The sequence below is a fragment of the Aotus nancymaae genome, unplaced genomic scaffold (genome assembly GCF_030222135.1).
Source record: "Aotus nancymaae isolate 86718 unplaced genomic scaffold, 86718_ANA_hifiasm-v0.15.2.pri h1tg000033l, whole genome shotgun sequence".
Lineage (NCBI taxonomy): Eukaryota > Metazoa > Chordata > Mammalia > Primates > Aotidae > Aotus > Aotus nancymaae.
The window spans coordinates 16,109,432-16,128,050 of record NW_026988447.1 but is presented as its reverse complement, the minus strand read 5'-3'; the positions used below and the strand labels follow the sequence as shown (position 1 = coordinate 16,128,050).

Here is an 18,619-nt window from a genome sequence, read left to right as displayed (position 1 = left end):
TTCAGTTTTAATTAGGGACGGCATATAAAACAGCTCTATGTCCTCATTTGCTATAGAGATGCTATTGGGAAATTTTTCCATCATATCTTTCAATATTTCCTAGAGCAGCTTTTTCATAGTAAGCAATAGGGAAGAACTTTGCTTCCCTGAAGAAGTGCAAATGGTTGTTCCAAAGGAAAATTACATAGCTAATCATATTTACATTTTCAACTTGGCTGCTAGAAAGCACAGAATCAAATCATCTGTTGAACTGTAGTTACTGTGTAAGACTTTGTGGTCTCCATTTTGAATTCTATTCCATTTTCTTTTATCCTGGCCACATTCTTCATTTACTACCCTAATTTGTACTTCTTGGCCATAAATTCTAGTTTTCTTTTTTAACATATGCATTTCTCATAAGCTACCTTAAATTATTTGTAGGATTAGATGGGAATTAATAAATAATGTCACTATGCTACTGATTATATAAATGAGATATTCTTAGAATGTTTATAGACTAGTACATAAATATAAGGACTCAACACATTTTAAATTTACATATTTTTTCTTTTCTATGAAACTTCTTTTTGATAGGTTTAGGCAAGTGGTACCTATAATCACAGACTGTAAAACTACGTGAAAAATGATATAACAGTGAGAGCCAAATTCAGGAGTAAATATTTATACATTGACTCCAGTTTATTCTGCCTCTTGGTCAATTATTCATTTCCAGGTGTATGAATCATTGCAATAATAATTGGAATTTTTTTTTGCCAGTCATTCATAAATGTTACCAGTTGGTTCATTTGTAAACTTGGAGTTGATATTATTAATTACCTGGGACTAATCATTGGAATTAGAGCTAATCTGATCTGGTAATGATTTTTATGCAGATCTTGTCTCAGAATACTGTGTAGTGTTAGTTGGTTGTTTACTATTGATTAATGAGTAGGTCACTGGTTAGGTAAAAAGAAAAAAGAAGTAGGTCACTGGTTAGGTAAAAAAACCTCCTACTGCCAATCATTCCTTGATTCTGTTGTCTAATAAAAGATCTTTTCTTTTTCACTCTATGCAAGAAAACCCTTGCTCTTGGTGGCCAGATGAGGAATTGGACTCCTTTATGATGCAAATCTTTTTAAAAAATTGATACATAATAGTTATATGTATTTGGGGGGTACATGTGATATTTTAATACATGCATACAATATATAATGATTAAATTGGAGTAATTGGGATATTTATCACCTCAAACATTTATCTTTTCTTTATATTGGGAACATTCCAATTCTACTCTTGATATTTTGAAGTATACAATACGTTGTTGCTAACTATAGTCACCTTACTGTGCTGTGGAACACTGGAACCTACTCCTTTTATCTACCTGTATTTTCTTACTCATTAACCAACTTAATTCTCCCCTCCCTCCACCTTTTCTCAGCCTCTGGTAACTACCAATCAACTCTAACTCATGAGATTCACTTTTTAAGCTCCCACTTGAGTGAGAACATGTGACATATAACAAAAATCTTTTAAATTAAAATTGTCAAAGAATTAAAGAGATATCTGTGATGACTGAATTTGCCCTATTTAACCTCCAGTTAAAGAATTTCCCCCAATTTTAAACTTGACAAAGTGTCATCCTTGTCTCAGATCACCCTGTCAGTTCTCATAAAGTGAAAGAATATAAACTGGTGTTAGTATAAACTAAATGGGGCTGGGTGTGGTGGCTCACACCTGTAATTCCAGCACTTTGGGAGGCTGAGGCGGGTGGTGGATCACCTGAGGTCAGGAGTTCAACACCAGCCTGTCCAACCTGGGGGAATGCCGCCTCTACTAAAAATACAACAATTAGCTGGGTACGGTGGTACACACCTATAATCTCAGCTACTTGGGAGGCTGAGGCAGGAGAATCACTTGAACCCGGGAGGCTGAGGTTGCAGTGAGCCGAGATCACACCAATGCACTTCAGCCTGGGCAACAGAGTGAGACTGTGTCTCAAAAAAAAATATTAATGGTGTAAAAAAATCTTTGTAGAATCATATGAATACCAAATAAGATTTTTTGGAATTTTGTTTTAAAGATAGTAATTCCTCTTTTGTTTGTTTTAGACACATGACCTATTTTCCATTTTTGTGGAATATTAAAATGATGACATCACAATGTTTTAGTGATTTAATTTGTATAAGAAAAAAGTGAGATCAGTTAAACACACTAGTGTTATTTAGATCCTATCTGCATTTTATTCTCCAAAAATAAATGTTACTATCTTAAATATGGCAGTGATGCTTCAGTATCTCAGTATCTTCTCTGTAAGCTGCAGGTATGGAGTTGACTGTCACGGCTGAGCCAATTCCTGCTCTTCTGCCTGGTGTTCATGTTACATTTCTTGGTTTTCATTAGCGTTTCTCAGCCCCACTCAAACAGCACTGTTCATTGTAAAAAAAAAAAAAATAGCATAAGGGTTTTTATTACATTAAACAGAATCTTTTATCAGGAACCACAGGATAAATTTCTTTCTGACTCAGTATCAAAAATAGTTCTTTCTCTGAGCAACTGGTTTATTTTTACCCTGTGGACACTGATTCTTACAACAGATCATGTTTCTCTCTGCATGTTGGCTGCAGCAGAGCTTAGAGTCTCTCCCTTACCCCTCTTAAACATCTACAGCACTTCTCTTCTGGCTCTCATTCTACCTTGTGGCGACAGTTATTGGTACACATATCTTATCTTACTCCTTTAAAAGTTGATTGAAGACAAAGATTCTGCTACGGTGATCCCTTGGTTTCTGTGAGTAATTGGTTCCAGGATTTTTCCAATTTTAAACTTGACAAAGTGTCATCCTTGTCTCAAATCACTCTCTCAGTTCTCATAAAGTGGAAGAATATAAACTTGTGCTGGTATAAATCTAGATGGTATAAGAAATCTTTTTGTAGAATTGTATGAATATCAAATAAGTTTTTTTTGGAAATTTTGCTTTAAAAATACTAATTCTTACATCCAGTAGTAATACCAGCGTCCAATAGTAATACCAACATCCATAGGATGTTCAATCCCTGATATAAAATGACATAGTATTTGCATATAACATACACATGTCTTCACATATTCTTTGAATCATCTCTGGATTATTTATAATACCTAATACAATCTGAATGCTATGCAAATAGTTGGTATACTGTCTTGTTTAGGGAATAAGGGCAAGTAAAAAAGTCTGCCTGTGTTCAGTACAAACATGAATATTTTGAATATTTTCTGTCCTTGATTAGTTGAATTCATGGATGTGGAACTCATGGATATGGAGTGGGCTGAGTGTAGTACTCTTTATATTCTTTACAGTTCTGTAATAGTGGCTTGCATAAGTTTGGCACGTAAAGTAATGGCTGAATTGAATATCAGTAAGCCATTCAAAAATAGTTCCATGTTGGGCCTTCCATGGTGATCACGTTAAGGAGAAAGATATATGTGTATAGTATGCCAGTGAAACTTTTGAAATATGCTGAGGGTTATAGGGGTTGTGTGTTTGAAAATATAGCATGGTGAAATGAGATTCTCCTAAGGATGACCAAAAATGTTGAATATAAGAGCCAACATAGGCTATTTTCCTCTATATCATATCTAAATATCTGTACTACTTTATGGAAGTAGGGAACCTGGCATCTCCCACCTTTGCTCCAGTAAGAAAAATCACTTCTCTTCTTTCATAGAGATAGCGAAGATAAAGGGCTTGTTCGGAGCTGAACAAATTAATTCGTGAGGATTTAGAAGTTGCTTTGAGGTCTGTGCATATAAATAGTATAGACCATTCCTACTGTGTAAAGCAGGTTACATTACCTCTAAAATGGTAAAATGGTTGTGAGATGTAGCTGATGATCCATGTATTCAACTATTATTCCATGTGATTAAATTCCAGTACAACTGGATAGACCTATGGGTGGACACACCCATGAAGTGAATCGTAATGGGGTGTGACACATAGTCAGATCTTCTAATAATACTAAGAAAGTCTATTGGAATGAAGATGAGCCTCATTAACAGAAGGCAAAGATCATCAACTTTAGACACACAGTTGGTAACTTTGTATAGTGCATTCCACAAAATCTATATTCAGTTGTGTAAAAAAGGGAAACTTCTTTTTTTAGTTTAAAAATGTTATATATTTTATCAGTTATGTGTTGCATGTTATCCATGCCATGATTCTAATAGTAAAACCATAAATGTCATATGCTTAGAAAAATATTAACTGTAGAGAGAAAACCTTAGGACTGTATTGTCCCCATCCCCCAACCCCCCAAACTAGGAAAGTGCTGAAGACCAAAGAATGATGCGGACAAGCCCAGTTTGGTGAGTAGATGGGTTAATTAAGATTTGCATACAGGGCACTTTGGGAGGCCGAGGCGGGTGGATCACCCGAGGTCAGGAGTTCAAGACCAGTCTGGGTGAAACCCTGTCTCTACTACAAATACAAAAATTAGCTGGGCTCAGTGGCATGTGCCTATAATCCCTGCTACTTGGGAGGCTGAGACAGGAGAATCGCTTGAGTCAGGAGGTGGAGGTTGCAGTGAGCCGAGATTGTGCTATTTCACTCCAGCCTGGGTGACAGTGTGAGACTCCATCTCAAAAAAAAAAAAAAAAAAAAAAGATTTACGTACAGGACACTTGTGGGTGGCAGCAGAATAGCCCTAGAGATCCATGCTGCGTCCTATCTATAAGGTGCTTTTAGGCTAATTTTCTGATTCTGCCTACTATGTGTGTGTGATGGGACTGTTTTCCTTGGTAGGTTCGTAGATATTCTCCGAGATGTTTGAGTTGTCAGGAATGTCTGTTTCTGGGTTGGGCACCATGGCCTTGGCTCACTGTCTGGCCTGCAGGATTCAGACAATGGGCATACTCCATAATTAACCTAGTGGGGGACCTGTCACACTACACTAACCAGAAAAAGAATTTAATTCTTTTCATTGTATTTCTCTCTCCCTTTTCCTCCTCTGAAAACCAAAGCATTGGATTTGTTTAACTAAAAAACAAAAACCACACACACAAAAACAAATCTACCTTACCAGATTTATTTATTTATTTATTTGTATTAGATTAGTGCAAAAGTGATTGCAGTTTTTGCGATTTTTTTTTAAGGCAAAAACCGCCGTTACTTTTGCACCAACCTAATAGACAAGAATCTGGCCCTGCTGCCCAGGCTGGAGTGCAGTGGCATGATCATAACTCATTACAGCCTCCAATTTCTGGGCTCAAGTGATCGTCCCACCTCAGCCTCCCTAGTAGCTGTGATTGCAAGTGCATACCACCACACCTGGCTAATTTTTAAAAGTTTTTGTAGAGAATGGAGTCTTGCTGTGTTGCCCAGGCTAGTCATGAGCGTATGTCCTCAAGCGATCCTCCCACCTCAACCTCTAGAATTTTATTTTAAAAAAAGGTTGCATTAGGGTCTTAAAAGTATCTTTTGAAGTAGTATGTAGTTGAAAACATCTTTAAGGATCCTTTATTGAATTAATGAAATACCAGCGTACTCAGCATGATACTAATTATAATATATATATAGTTTCAAGTTTTCTTTTCCTTTAAAGCATGTTTTCTTCAAATGAAGCTTAAACGATTGCATTTTCCACATACAAGTATGTTTCAATTCTGGTAGACTCAAATGAAAAATCTAGAACCTAGTTTCCTAATTAACGATAAAGATTGTGCTCTATGAAGTTATGCAAGAATAATTAGAAGAGTATTGCTTGGCATTAAAAGGACTGACTCTGGAGTCTTCCTTGGGAAAGGGTTGTTGTGAGGACTAAAGAAGTTTATTATTTATGACAAGGATTTAGAATAGTGTCTGGCACAAAGTAAGTGCCATATAAGTGTTTGCTGTTTTTATTATTGCTGTTATATGGCTTAAGCCATTTATTTGTATAATTTTAAAACTTTCTTTTTCATTGCCTTACTTCTAAAAGGATTTGAGCCTCTTCCAAAGCAACTGAAAGGGCTTCTGCTTTTAGTAGAAGTTAATGAAAAGCTGGAGTTTTGGGACTCCCCATCTGCCCCTAGCCATCTTTTGTTCTAAGATGAAGTTTCTTAAATTTGGTGGTCTACATTTCCTCCTCTGTAACATGAAAGTGTAAGATGACATCTGGAAGATGACAGTTTCAAGTTTTGATATCTTTTCAAGCCACAACAATTCTGTGACTCTTTGATCTTACCTTCTGCTTAAGCAAGAATGTTAGGGTTCTTCAGAATTTTAGAACTGGAAAGGGCATTAAACCAAGCACTCTACTCTCTGGGAAACTCATCCCTTTTCCTAGCTTCATTTAGTGTTTGTTGTTGTTGTTTTCTTATAAATTACTGGCCATCTTTGTTTTTCCTTTGATTTTATATATATTTTTTTCTTAAGTACTTTTTACAGACTATATAACATATGTAGTTATTATGTCTCTATCTCCCTGTTGGGTGGCAGGAGAGAGAATGAGTGCCAGCAGGTGAAGTGTTAGACACCTATAAAGCCATGAGATTTTGTGAGAACTCACTTACTATCATGAGAACAGTGTGGGGGGAAGTGCTCTCATGATTCTATTATCTCCCACTGTGTCCTTCTCATGACACATGGGGATTACAGGGGTTACAATTCAAGATGAGATTGGGGTGAGGACACAGCCAAACCATATCAGTAAGCTTCATGAAGGCAGTGATCTTTGTCTTTTTATTTGTTTTGGTACCTGACACATAGTAGGTGCCAATTAGGGGCTCAAAAATATTGTTGGATAAACAAGCAAATAGATTTTCAGTTGTCTAGTAGATAATTTCTAGTAGTCAGTCATCTCCAATTCTTTCCTGAAGCAACTATCTTTCATGATTTTTTTATTTCCACAATGATACTACCTCCCTGTTGTCAAGAGCAAACGCCTAAAGAAGTAGGCAGCCACACCAAGGACAGATAAATTCAGTAATTTTCAATGGGATTTAGGATAATCACCTCCATCATGGCCCTGGGTACAGAAACAGCAGCAGTACAGTCTCATGCAAGGTAGATGGGGCAGAATCTTCTCAAACAGAGAACTAGGGGTAACAGACTAACTACCCAGGAAATTTCTTCAAGTTACCAAAATTTATTACAAAATCATAGCTTCTGTTGGGTATGCCTGATATGCTTCCTCTATCGTGTTAGTTCCATTGGAGATTCCTTTTGCTTCGAAGCAAATTCCCAATTTTTGCAGCTTGGCATCCAGTTCTATCTCACACTAGTGCCCCTGGTCAGTTCGCTACTCAGCTGAGGCCTCCTCCTCAGTATCTCCAAATGCAGTCCTGTTTGTGCTTTAAAGCCCCTCTGTTAACTGTGCTGTTGTTCTTCACCCTTCAAATCCAACTTTTCTAATTGACTAGGGCAGCTTCTTAGCCCTCACTTGCATGAAGCCATCCATATCATGTTTCTGGGTTCCCAAACACTGTATTATTCTTTTTTTTTTTTGAGACGGAGTTTCGCTCGTTACCCAGGCTGGAGTGCAATGGCGCAATCTCGGCTCACCGCAACCTCCGCCTCCTGGGTTCAGGCAATTCTCCTGCCTCAGCCTCCTGAGTAGCTGGGATTACAGGCACGCGCCACCATGCCCAGCTAGTTTTTTTTTTTTTTTGTATTAGTAGAGACGGGGTTTCACCATGTTGACCAGGATGGTCTCGATCTCTTGACCTCGTGATCCACCCTCCTCGGCCTCCCAAAGTGCTGGGATTACAGGCTTGAGCCACCGCGCCCGGCCTGTATTATTCTTAAATATTTCATTTGCTTATCTCCTGCTTTCCTCACTTATGGTAACCATTTGAGGAAAGAGACTAGTAGAAAATAGAGGTAGGGATTAGTTGAATTAATCACAAATCCTAGCTAAAGCAAAACCCACAAAACCATGATACAAAATTGACATAACATAAGTGCATTTACTGGCCTGTGAAGAAGTTTTCAAGGGGTTTAGAAAATCCTGAGATCAAGTCCTTTCTACTTTTTTTTTTGTATTAAGATGACCTTTAGAAAAACCCCGGATGATAGTGATAATACCTAATAATAGTAATGGCTTCAAATTGTCTTTACTTGGAAAAATAGAACATTGGCAATTGAATTGATTGTGTGTGTGTGTATATATATGTACATATATATTATATATTTAAAAAAATAATTTTACTGATCTCTGAGATCAGAGAGTCTGGGAAAGATGGTTGCTAATCACACAAGTGTACATACATACTCTATCTCTTTACATTGTTGGCTGTTCTCCTCCCTGCTCAGGCTCAAAATATTCATTCTTCAGGGTCTCAGATATTGGCTTAAGATTCTCATGTTGTGGTTTGATTCTGGTTATCCAGCCAGGATATATGTGAAAGTTACTTTCCATGTATGTAAAAATATCTTCCTTCCATTTTTTAAACTTCAATATTTTATCTTGTTCTGTGCAGATTAATCTAGACAGTGGCATTCTGTTCAATTTTTAAGTAAATTAGCTTTGTTAAGGTCATCAAAAGAGAAATTTTACATGGCTTTCTATTTTTTCAGCCTGATGAAAGAACTCAGGATACAAAAGACATTAATTTGTTCATTTTCTTTCCAAATCTTGAACCATTTGTTCTCTTGTTCCATATTGTAAGGCAAGTTAACATTTGCCTCCTTTTTGTAATTGTTCCATAATCTCAAGTTTTCACTGAATGTTTCATTGAATTCACTATATGTTTACTCTTGAATTTTGACATTTTAATTATTAGGAACATTTGATCACATATAATCTTGATACTGTTCAACAGTACCACACAGCTCACATTTATGCAGAATGCTGGCAGAATGACAGGCAGTGGGAGTCAAGATTATGTGCCGCACAGCTGATTGGTGCAGGGGAAGGTGGGGTGTTCCCATGTTATAATACGGTGTCTCTTGGTTACTGTGCAGTTCCAAACAATAGATACCTGCTGTTTTAGTCAGAGTTTGTTGGTTGCAAAGAACAGAAGCCCACTCAAATTAACTTAAAACACACGTACACACCTCCAGACCCAAACCTAAACCTTAAAAATGTGGAATTTTGTAACCAGTCTATATGGCACTGGTAGACCCATTAGGGACTATGGCATGGGCTGGAAATAGAAAGTCAGGGATCATGGTCATTGCCTCTTCTCTTATTCTTCCTTTCTCTGCTCTCTATTCTTTTCTCTCTCACATGGGTCAACATATTTATACATGCCAGCATTGACATGACCTTTTGGTTTTAGGCCCGTATTAGACTCTGAATTCTTCATAAGTCATATTCCCAAAAGAGATCATTTGATTGGCTTTATTCAGCCTGTGGAGTCATTCTTGCTGGATCAGGTTGATACCCTGGGTTCAGTGTTCTTCAGGGGTTGGAGTAGGGGAGGATTTGTATGGTACAGGTTGGAAAGCTATTAGTTGAATGTTTCATTTCCTGCATTGGTTGTTTGTTTCTAATCTATTTTTCCATATATTTTATCCTTTTGTCTTTTCGTTGCACACTTTGAGAGATTTTCTTATTGTTATGGCAATTTTATTAAATTTCTGTTTTGGCAATCACATTTTCAGAAAAATTTAAAACGTTTTTTATTATTCTCTATAATCACTTCATTTTCATTGAGTGTTATTCTTTAATGATTGTGGTTTACTGGTTGTGGGATGCAGAGCATATGCCTATAGCCCTGGCACTTCGGGAGGGCAAGGTGGGAGTTCAAGTTCAGCTCCTGCTTGAGGCCAGAAGTTTAAGACTGGCCTAGATAACATAGTGAGACCCTGTTTCTACAAAAAAAATTTTAAAAAATTAGTCAGGTGTGGTAGATCAAATTAGTTGGGTGTGGTGGTGTGCTTCTGTAGTCCCACCTATGCAGGAGGCTGAGATAGGAGGATTGCGTGAGCTCAGGAGTTTGAGGTTACTGTGAGCTGTGATCGCACCACTGCATTCCAGCCTGGGTGACAGAGCAAGACTGTCTTAAAAAAAAGATTCAAGAAGATACTACAACCATTGTTTTAAGTCTTGATCTTGCTCTGTCACCTAGGCTGGATTGAAATGGCATGATCATAGCTCACTGCTGTCTAGAACTCCTGAATTTAAGGGATCCTCCGGCTTCAGCCTCAGCTACCATGCCTGCCCACTTTTTGAGGTACAGTACTCTTTTGTTTCCCAGATTAACACTTTACTTTCAGGGTCAGTTTTCCCTCCATATTACTGGTCTTCCTTGTAGACTTGGTTCCCTGTTCATAATAAGGAATGAAGGACTGGGGAAACTTTCCTCTACACTTTTAAAAAGATCTATTTGTAGAGCTTTTCGGTTTTTTTGTTTTCTCCTTCTTTTTCCTCAGCTTTCCCTCTTCCCTGAGTGAGAATTCTAACTGAAGCGCGCTCTCTCTCTTTCTCTCTCCCTCTCTCTGTGTGTGTGTGTGTGTTTGTGTGTATGTGTGTAGTACTGGGTTGTCTGCTGGCCAGCTTTTCTTCACCCCTAAAATGCCATGAGGAGGTATTTACTCTCAGGTATCAAAATTCACATCAGAAGTCTTCACAGCCATGTCTTACTCCCTGCTGCCACATTTGGTTCAGTTTCTTTAGAAATGAACCCTGAGATGTGTTGTCTGTCATCACACTTGGCCAGGGTGCTTGAAGGCTGTGCTAGAGGTAGGGGGAGGGGATGGGAGTGCTAACTGTCATCACTCCACCCCCTATTTCCTGCCACAGATCCTCTCCCTACTGTGTGATACATGTTGACTCTGAGCTCAGAGCCTCCCTAGGCTCTGTAGAGCAGATTTTCTCCTCGGTGGCTTTGGAGAGCAGCTTTGCCCCTGTTTCATCTGTGAATGCATACTCCTTACCCGTTCTGTGTTCCAGGAATTTGTTGAAATCTCTTACCTTTTTAAAGTTTCCTTCCAGCGAGTTCTTTTCAATAGTATGGAATTCTCCCATTTTGTTCTTCGATGCGTTTCCCTGGATTAGGGACTCAGGAGGGGCATCCAGGCTGTCAGGCATCTTGAAACTGAAGCCACATCAGGTTGTTCTTTTAAAAAAGCATTTGATTCTTGGCTTTTATTTTGCTTTTTAAAATGAGACATATACATATAAAAGAATATACATAAGTACATGTATAATTTGAAGAAAATTAATAAAATGAACATTGATACCTACTATATAGCTTAAGAAATTGAATGTCATATGAACAGTACCTTAGAAACCCGTTTGTCCTCCCGTCATTGCATCCCTTTGGTCCCCACCCATCCCCCATATTTCTCCTGTGGTGACCATTATCCCATTTCTTCATCATTCCCTTGCTTTTTAAAAAAATGCATTTGTCTTCTCTAAACAATATATTATTTAATTTTAGCTGCTTTTGCCCTTTCTACAAATGGAATTCCATAACATGCACACTTCTATACCTTGCTCTTTTACTCAAGCTTATGTTTTTGAGATTTATCCATGTTTTATTCATGAATCCATATATTTTTTTTACTACTGTATAGTGCTGCATTGTAAGATATACTACAACTTAATTACCTTTTTAAAAGAGGATTAAAAACTTTTTTTTTTTTTTATTGCATTTTAGGTTTTGGGGTACATGTGAAAAACATGCAAGGTTGTTGCATAGGTGCATACGTGGCAGTATGATTTGCTGCCTCCCTCCCCTTCACCTATATCTGGCATTTCTCCCCATGCTATACCTCCCCAACTCCCCACCCCCCCGCTATCCCCCCCTTCCCCCCAACAGACCCCCGTGTATAGTGCTCCCCTCCCTGTGTCCATGTGTTCTCCTTGTTCAACACCCGCCTATGAGTGAGAACATGTGGTGTTTGATTTTGTGTTCTTGTGTCAGTTTGCTGAGAATGATGGTTTCCAGGTTCATCCATGTCCCTACGAAGGATGTGAACTCCTCGTTTTTAATGGCTGCATAATATTCCATGGTGTATATGTGCCACATTTTTCCTGTCCAGTCTATCATCGATGGGCATTTGGGCTGGTTCCAGGTCTTTGCTATTGTAAACTGTGCTGCAATGAACATACGTGTGCATGTGTCCTTATAGTAGAACGATTTATAATCCTTTGGATATATGCCCAGTAATGGGATTGCTGGGTCAAATGGAATTTCTATTTCTAGGTCCTTGAGGAATCGCCACACTGTTTTCCACAGTGGTTGAACTAATTTACACTCCCACCAACAGTGTAAAAGTGTTCCTATTTCTCCACATCCTCTCCAGCATCTGTTTTCTCCAGATTTTTTAATGATCGCCGTTCTAACTGGCGTGAGATGGTATCTCAATGTAGTTTTGATTTGCATTTCTCTAATGACCAGTGATGATGAGCATTTTTTCATATGTTTGTTGGCCTCATGTATGTCTTCTTTTGTAAAGTATCTGTTCATATCCTTCGCCCATTTTTGAATGGGCTTGTTTGTTTTTTTCTTGTAAATCTTTTTTAGTTCATTGTAAATTCTGGATATCAGCCCTTTGTCAGACGGGTAGGCTGCAAAAATTTTTTCCCATTCTGTTGGTTGCCGATTCACTCTATTGACTGTTTCTTTTGCCGTGCAAAAGCTGTGGAGTTTGATTAGGTCCCATTTGTCTATTTTGGCTTTTGTTGCCAATGCTTTTGGTGTTTTGGTCATAAAGTCCTTGCCTACGCCTATGTCCTGAATGGTTTTGCCTAGGTTTCCTTCTAGTGTTTTTATGGTGTTACGTCTTATGTTTAAGTCTTTAATCCATCTGGAGTCAATTTTAGTGTAAGGTGTCAGGAAGGGGTCCAGTTTCTGCTTTCTGCATATGGCTAGCCAGTTTTCCCAACACCACTTATTGAACAGGGAATCCTTTCCCCATTGCTTGTTTTTTTCAGGTTTGTCAAAGATCAGGTGGTTGTAGATATGTTGTGTCGCCTCCGATGCCTCTGTTCTGTTCCATTGGTCTATGTCTCTGTTTTAGTACCAGTACCATGCTGTTTTGATTACTGTAGCCTTGTAGTAGAGTTTGATGTCCGGTAGTGTGATGCCTCCCACTTTGTTCTTTTTGCTTAGAATTGACTTGGCTATGCGGGTTCTCTTTTGGTTCCATATGAAGTTTAAGGTGGTTTTTTCCAGTTCTGTGAGGAAGGTCATTGGTAGCTTGATGGGGATAGCATTGAATTTGTAAATTACTTTGGGCAGTATGGCCATTTTCACGATATTAATTCTTCCTAACCATGAACATGGAATGTTTCTCCATCTGTTTGTGTCCTCTCTTATTTCGTTGAGCAGTGATTTGTAGTTCTCCTTGAAGAGGTCCTTTACGTTCCTTGTTAGTTGTATTCCTAGGTATTTTATTCTCTTTGTAGCAATTGTGAATGGCAGTTCGTTCTTGATTTGGCTCTCTTTAAGTCTGTTATTGGTGTATAGGAATGCTTGTGATTTTTGCACATTGATTTTGTATCCTGAGACTTTGCTGAAGTTGCTTATCAGTTTCAGGAGATTTTGGGCTGAGGTGATAGGGTCTTCTAGATATATAATCATGTCGTCTGCAAATAGAGATAATTTGACTTCCTCCTTTCCTAATCGAATACCCTTTATTTCTTTTTCTTGTCTGATGGCTCTGGCTAGAACTTCCAGTACTATATTGAATAGGAGTGGTGAGAGAGGGCATCCTTGTCTAGTGCCAGATTTCAAAGGGAATGCTTCCAGTTTTTGCCCATTCAGTATGATATTGGCTGTTGGTTTGTTGTAAATAGCTTTTATTATTTTGAGATACGTTCCGTTGATACCTAGTTTATTGAGAGCTTTTAGCATAAAGGGCTGTTGAATTTTGTCGAAGGCCTTCTCTGCATCAATTGAGATAATCATGTGGTTTTTGTTTTTGGTTCTGTTTATGTGGTGAATTACATTTATAGACTTGCGTATATTGAACCAGCCTTGCATCCCCAGGATGAATCCTACTTGATCATGGTGGATAAGCTTTTTGATGTGTTGTTGTAATCGGCTTGCCAGTATTTTATTGAAGATTTTTGCATCTATGTTCATCATGGATATTGGCCTGTAGTTTTCTTTTCTTGTTGAGTCTCTGCCGGGTTTTGGTATCAGGATGATGTTGGTCTCATAAAATGATTTGGGAAGGATTCCCTCTTTTTGGATTATTTGGAATAGTTTCAGTAGGAATGGTACCAGTTCCTCTTTGTATGTCTGGTAGAATTCGGCTGTGAAATCATCTGGGCCTGGGCTTTTTTTGGGTGGTAGGCTCTTAATTGCTGCCTCGACTTCAGACCTTGTTATTGGTCTATTCAGGGTTTCGACTTCTTCCTGGTTTAGGCATGGGAGGAGGCTACTGTCCAGGAATTTATCCATTTCTTCCAGGTTTTCTAATTTATGTGCATAGAGTTGTTTGTAATAATCTCTGATGATGGTTTGAATTTCTGTGGCATCTGTGGTGATATCCCCTTTATCATTTTTTATTGCATCTATTTGGTTATTCTCTCTTTTCTTTTTTATTAGTTTGGCTAGTGGTCTGTCTATTTTGTTGATCTTTTCAAAAAACCAGCTCCTGGATTTATTGATTTTTTGTAGTGTTTTTCGTGTCTCTATCTCCTTCAGTTCTGCTTTGATCTTAGTTATTTCTTGTCTTCTGCTAGGTTTTGAGTTTTTTTGATCTTGCTCCTCTAGCTCTTTCAATTTTGATGATAGGGTGTCAATTTTAGTTCTCTCCTTTCTTCTCATGTGGGCACCCATTGCTATATATTTTCCTCTAGAGACTGCTTTAAATGTGTCCCAGAGATTCTGGTATGTGGTATCTTCATTCTTGTTGGTTTCGAAGAACATCTTTATTTCTGCCTTCATTTCAGTGTTTATCCAGTCAACATTCAGGAGAAAGTTGTTCAATTTCCATGAGGCTGTGCGGTTCTGGGTTGGCTTCTGAATTCTGAGTTCTAACTTGATTGCACTGTGGTCTGACAGACTGTTTGTTATGGTTTCCGTTCTTTTCCATTTGCTGAGGAGTGATTTACTTCCAATTATGTGGTCAATTTTAGAGTAGGTGTGATGTGGTGCTGAGAAGAATGTATATTCTGTGGATTTGGGCTGGAGAGTTCTGTAAATGTCTATTAGGTTTGCTTGTTCCAGGTCTGAGTTCAAGTCCTGGATATCCTTATTAATTTTCTGTCTCGTTGATCTGTCTAATATTGACAATGGTGTGTTGAAGTCTCCCACTATTAATGTGTGGGAGTCTAAGTCTCTTTTCAAGTCTTTAAGAACTTGCCTTATGTATCTGGGTGCTCCTGTATTAGGTGCATATATATTTAGGATCGTTGGCTCTTCTTGTTGCATTGATCCTTTTACCATTATGTAATGTCCTTCTTTGTCTCTTTTGATCTTTGTTGCTTTAAAGTCTATTTTATCAGAGATGAGAATTGCAACTCCTGCTTTTTTTTGCTCTCCGTTTGCTTGGTAAATCTTCCTCCATCCCTTTATTTTGAGCCTTTGTGTATCCTTGCATGTGAGGTGGGTTTCCTGGATACAGCACACTGATGGGTTTTGACTTTTTATCCAATTTGCCAGTCTGTGTCTTTTGATTGGGGCATTTAGTCCATTTACATTTAGGGTTAATATTGTTATGTGTGAGTTTGCTCCTGTCATTTTGATGCTAGCTGGCTGTTTTGCCCATTGGTTGATGCAGATTCTTCATTGTGTTGCTGTTCTTTACCATTTCGTGCGTTTTTGGAGTGGCTGGTGCTGGTTGTTTTTTTCTATGTGTAGTGTCTCCTTCAGAAGCTCTTGTAAAGCTGGTCTGGTGGTGATGAAATCTGTGAGTACTTGCTTGTTCACAAAGGATTTTATTTTTCCTTCACTTATGAAGCTTAGTTTGGCTGGATATGAAATTCTGGGTTGAAAGTTCTTTTCTTTAAGGATGTTGAATATCGGCCCCCACTCTCTTCTGGCCTGTAGGGTTTCTGCTGAGAGATGTGCTGTGAGTCTGATGGGTTTCCCTTTGTGGGTAACCCGACCTTTCTCTCTGGCTGCCCTTAGTATTTTCTCCTTCATTTCAACCCTGGTGAATCTGATGATTATGTGCCTTGGGGTTGCTCTTCTAGAGGAATATCTTTGTGGTGTTCTCTGTATTTCCTGGACTTGAATATTGGCCTGCCTTGCTAGGTTGGGGAAGTTTTCCTGGATAATATCCTGAAGAGTATTTTCCAGCTTGGATGCATTCTCTTCGTCACATTCAGGTACACCTATCAAACGTAGATTAGGTCTTTTCACGTAGTCCCATATTTCTTGTTGACTCTGTTCATTCCTTTTTACCTTGTTTTCTCTAATCTTCCCTTCTCGTTTTATTTCATTGAGTTGATCTTCGACTTCTGATAACCTTTCTTCTGCTTGGTCAATTCTGCTGTTGAAACTTGCGCATGCTTCGCGAAGTTCTCGTGTTGTGTTTTTCAGCTCCATCAATTCACTCATATTCCTCTCTAAGTTGTCCATTCTTGTTAGCATTCATCAAGTCTTTTTTCAAGGTTCTTAGTTTCTTTGCATTGGGTTAGAACATGTTCTTTTAGCTCACAGAAGTTTCTTATTATCCATTTTCTGAATGCTGATTCTGTCATTTCATCACATTCATTCTCCGTCCGGTCTTGTTCCCGTACTGGTGAGGAGTTATGCTGCCTTGTAGGGGGAGAGGTGTTCTGGTTTTGGGTGTTTTCATCCTTTTTGCGCTGGTTTCTTCCCATCTTTGTGGATTTATCCGCCTATTGACTTTGTAGTTGCTGTCTTTCTGATTTTGGTAATTTTAAGTCTGCAGCAGCTGAACTCATAAACCCCCTTTTCTTCTCCCCAGGTGTTCTGGCCAAGGGGGTTAGCGCTTTATGCTTTTCAGCTGTGTTGCTACCGTTTTCCCTGCCCACAAGGTGGCAGTCTAGTCACACTCAGCCTGCAGAGGCTTCGCTGAGCTGTTTTGGGCTCCGCCCAGCTTCCGTGTGAGCTTCCCTGCAGTCCTGTGGGTGTAGTTAGAACTGCTTCCGCTATGCTGGCCCGCCCCTGTAGTTTCGGAGTCTCCGTAGTGGCGGGTTGTCTTGGTTACGGCAAATTGCCCCGGGAACTGCAGGGTGTTTCCCGATGGAGGATGCCCCTCCCCCACAGAGCTGGACCGTCCCGGGTTCAGCCGTGTTTCCAGAGGGGCCCTCTTTGCCCGGTAATCTCTTGGCTTGCCTCCTTGCCACAGCTCCCCTTGCTGGCCCAGAGGGGACACAGTCTCGTTCACTTTGTTCAAGGAGCTGCTGCTCCCCGCCCCCGGTGCATGCCGAGCGGCTGCTCTGGTCCAACCAGCGGCGCTGGGAACCCGTGGAGCTTCTCCGCCTGTGAATCTCCTGGTCTGTGGGCAGTTAAAATCCGCTGCCCTGTGTGCCGCTGCGTCAGCCGAAGCAGCGGCTCTGAGATTCGTGGCGCTCCCTTGCCTGGGGTCTCCTGGCTTGGCTCCCTGCTTCAGCTCCCCTTGCTGGCTCAGAGGAAACTCTGTCTCTCTCGCTCTGCATAAGAAGCCACTGCCCCCCGCCCCAGGGTGTAGGCTGAGCGGCCACGCCACTCAAACCAGCGGTGCTGGCGACCTGTGGGGCTTGTCCTCCTGTGAATCTCCTGGTCTGTGGGCAGTAAAAATCCGTCTGGAAATGCGGCGTCCACTCACCCTCTGCGCCTTCTCTCGGAGCTGCAATCCCGACTTCCTCCTAAGCGGCCATCTTGGATCCTTCTGATAAAAACTTTTTGCTATATACTCATAGAACACTTCTGATACCAGATATGTATGGGTATTTCCCATACCAACTAATTCTTTAATTTTTGACAGACATTGACTGCTTATCCGACAATTTAATTCTGACACTAACTGCCTGGAGTTAGCAGAGACCCCACAGGTTAAGGACTTAGTCCAAGTTGCCCCCCTACCTCAGATGCCAATAAAAAGTAGGGGGTTGACTAGATGTAGTGGCTCATGCTTGTAATCCCAGCACTTTGGGAGGCCGAGGCGGGTGGATCATGAGGTCAGGAGGTTGAGACCAGTCTGGCCAACATGGTGAAACCCTGTCTCTACTAAAAGTACAAAAAATTAGCTGGGTGTGTTGGTGCACACCTGTAATTCCAGCTACTCAGGAGGCCGAGGCAGGAGAATCGCTTGAACCCGCAAGGTGGAAGTTGCAGTGAACTGAGACCTTGCCATTGCACTCCAGCCTGGGTGACAGAGTGAGACTCTGTCTCAAAAAAAAAAAAAAAAAATGGGATCCCCAGGTTTCCTGTAACTTCTGTCTGACTTGGCTGCAAATTGGAGCTTCTCATGACCCCTTCCTCAGGTTCCATAATTTGCTACAAAGGCTTATAGAACCCAAGGAAAGTTTACTTACTATTACTAATTTACTACAAAGGTTATATTAAAAGATACAAATGAGCAACCAAGTGAAGAGATAAATAGGGTGAGGTCTAGAAGGGTCCGAGCACAGGAACCTCTGTCTTGGTGGAGTTTGGGATATGCCACTCTCTCAGCATATGAATGTGTTCATGTACATCAACCAGAAGCTCTATGAACCCTGTAGTTTAGGGATTTTATGAAGATTCCACTTAGGCATGATTGATTAAATCATTGGCCATTGGTGATTGAACTCAATTTGCAGCTGCCTGAGGTGGGTGTGGGGCGTGGAGG

General features: G+C 39.8%; 1 protein-coding gene across 2 annotated transcripts in view; it reads left to right on the top strand.

The window, feature by feature from the left end:
* The window catches only part of FHIP1A (FHF complex subunit HOOK interacting protein 1A), a 282,110-nt gene that overhangs the window by 21,670 nt on the left and 241,821 nt on the right, over positions 1 to 18,619 (top strand). The window contains exon 1 of one of the 2 annotated variants that reach the window (XM_012470037.2): positions 2,684 to 2,766. The exons of the other annotated variant lie outside the window; for it this stretch is intronic. The gene's annotated coding sequence lies outside the window, so the exon portion shown is untranslated. Of the gene's footprint in view, positions 1 to 2,683; positions 2,767 to 18,619 lie in introns of those variants that run through there. 2 annotated transcript variants of the gene reach the window in all.